The following is a 2,893-nucleotide window of genomic DNA, read 5'->3' on the forward strand; positions in this document are numbered from 1 at the left end:
CACCTTGTCATGCATCCACAGATGCATCTCGAGCAGGTCCAGGGAGGTGATCCTCCCCCTCTATGCGGCACTGGTCAGGCCGCAGCGGGAGTACTGAGTCCAGTTCTGGGCACCGCACTTCAGGAGGGATGTGGACAGCATGGAGAGGGTCCAGAGGAGGCCACTCGTATGATTAGGGGGCTGCAGGGCAGGCCCTATGAGGAGAGGCAACAGGACCTGAACCTGTTGAGCCTCCACAAGAGAAGGCTGAGGGGGATCTAGGGGCCCATTACAAACTGGTCAGAAGGACCAGCAGGCATTGATTGGGGGAATCCCTGTTCCCCTGAGCACTACCAGGAGTGACTAGAAATAACAGTCACAAGATGGCAGAGGGTAAATTCAGGTTAGACATCAGAAGGTGCTACTTCACTGTCAGGGCAGCTAGGGTCTGGAACCAACTTACAAGCAAAGTAGTGCTGGCTCCTACCATGGGGGTCTTTAAGAGGAGGCTGGATGAACACCTCGCTGGGGTCGTTTGACCCCAGTACTCTTTCCTGCCATGGCAGGGGGTCGGACCTGATGATCTGCTCAGGTCCCTTCCAACCCTACCAACTGTGAAACTATGGTACTTGTGCCTCAACTTCCATGCAAGCTTTGTCCACATGAAGGACAGGTCCACACTGCTTTTGACCATGCTAGGGAGCATGGCAGCAAAGCAGGGCTTACCTTCTCTAAGACCATGTTTTGAGGTGCAGTGCGGTGCAGTGCATGGAGGAGGTAGACCAGGGCATGCTGTGCCCTGCAACAGCCCAGAATCAATGCAGAAAATTTCAGCTCTCTGAAAACAGAGAAACTTATAACCAGATGTCAGACCGGAACATGAGCATAGCACACAGGGTAAGCAGCATTTGTAGCTGCTTTTGATCCCAGAGCATGTTTAACTGGAGGCCAGGTATGCAATCACTTCACTTCTCTCCTGCTGAATTAAGCAGAGCTACTTCTTTGTGACCAAACAGCTCCACCACCTTTAAAAGGTTTGGTGAAGAATCCATCACTATGCACAGCTTCTCAGAGCTTCCCAGGAGGTAGATGAGCAGAAATCCCTGGAAGCACTTCTTTTGTATCCAGCTGAGTCTGGTATACTGATGCATCACCAGTGGAGCAGAAAGCAAAGCAACGCAGGAAGCCCCGGAGTCTTCAATGAACCAGAGGCACATGATAACACAGACACAACATGCCATCCATGCAGTTTGAAGAAAAAATAGCAGGAAAGGAGAACTCTTGCAAGAATATTAACTCAGCATACATAGCATATACAGTGTGACACACAGTTAATGCAGTTGTTCTCAACCTTTCTGGACCTGAAGCCCCTCCATAACCTCTGTGAATCAAGTGACACCCAATTTTAAAAACGAATTAATATATTACAGTGCTTACCTCCTGGAAGAGGGGCCAGAAAGTGGGAATGAAGGACTGTTCAGGCAAGGACAAACCTCAGCCTGCATTTATCTACATAGCTTATTGACTGTACTCTGGTTTGAATCATGAGCATTCATCAGGGTACCAGTTTCCTGCCAATACAAGGTTTGACTGACACCATGGGTGGATCCAGGATTTATTGAAGGGGGTGCAACATGCTGCTCCTCAGACCATTGAGGGGAGGGGGGCAGGTGTGGCTAGAGATCATGGGCCAGTGGGGGACACTGAGGACCCAGGCAGGGAGCAGGTGCACAAGTAGGTGGGAGAGATCCAACTATTACAGCCCCTGGCTGATCTGGGTGTGAGGGAGCCCCAGAGCTGTTCCTGCCCTGCTCCAGCCATTGACTGCAGGGGACAGCTGTATGGGAACCAGGCTCAGCTGGGAACAGCGACAGTAGTAGGCACATTCCTCCTTCCAGCGCCCACACACTGCCCCTGCCAGGGGTCCCCTGATTGCCAAAAGCAGGTTCCGGAAGGAGGAACATGCTCACTGCCATGGCTGTGCCCGGCTGTGTCCAGCTCCACACAGCTGCTCTTTGTAGCCTGCAGCTGGAACAGGGCAAGAGTGGCTCTGGGGCCCCCCTTGTGCCTGGATCAGCCACAGACAGGTGCCATGCACCCCTTGGGATCCATCCCTGACCAGCACCTATCATACGGCTGATGTGGGCACTATCCATTGATCCAAGACCTGAGACTGAGATTGGTGAGATCTTTCCTCTATTTCCATGATGACTGGAGAAGTGGGGAGCGTTGTTTGGTTGTTTTCCAGAGTGAAGCTGTCGGCCACTTAGCAGGCTGCGAAAGTAGTTCTCATCTGACCTCTGCCCTTTGACCCATACCTGGTCAGGAATAGCACTTCTGCCAGCATTGCTTTCCAGGTCACAGAGGCTTGCAGAGAGCCCCATCATGGCAAGGCACCAGTCTTGATGGAGCAAGCTGCTCTGCAGGCAGGCACCCACCTCATGGAGTCGTATTGGCATCCTACATGGGCACAGGCCTGCCCCAGGCCTGACAGTAGTTACTTGCAACAGTGGCACAATGTTCTTGGGCAGAAGAGATGCTTGTAAGGGGGCGCTTTATGAAGAAAACACTGAAGAAAGAAGAATGATGGCACTATGCATGTGCAACACAGATGCAATCATATTTTGGTATTTACCCTTTACGATTTTAAGCTTCTGATCTTAATGTAACATTAAGAAGGTCTGCAATATTTGGTAGTACCAGTGCCAATACTACCAAATAATGCACAAATACAAATACTTCAAGGAAGTTCAGAAACAGGAATAAAAGAAAACAATACTCCCTCTCTCCCCCCCGACAAACACACGCTTATCACCTCCTATTGCAAAGGCCCCAAAACAATTTCTTTGTTGCTTACAAAATTGAGAAGTGAATTCTGTTACCCATTAACTCCCAAATACAAGCATTTATTCGG

At 50.5% G+C, this 2,893-nt stretch overlaps 1 protein-coding gene across 1 annotated transcript in view; it reads right to left on the minus strand.

The window, feature by feature from the left end:
• Positions 1-2,893, minus strand: part of EIF2B3 (eukaryotic translation initiation factor 2B subunit gamma) — a 119,172-nt gene that overhangs the window by 107,238 nt on the left and 9,041 nt on the right. The window lies entirely within an intron of this gene.

The sequence above is a fragment of the Crocodylus porosus genome, unplaced genomic scaffold (assembly GCF_001723895.1).
Source record: "Crocodylus porosus isolate Cpor-Errol unplaced genomic scaffold, CroPor_comp1, whole genome shotgun sequence".
NCBI classification, from domain to species: Eukaryota; Metazoa; Chordata; order Crocodylia; family Crocodylidae; genus Crocodylus; species Crocodylus porosus.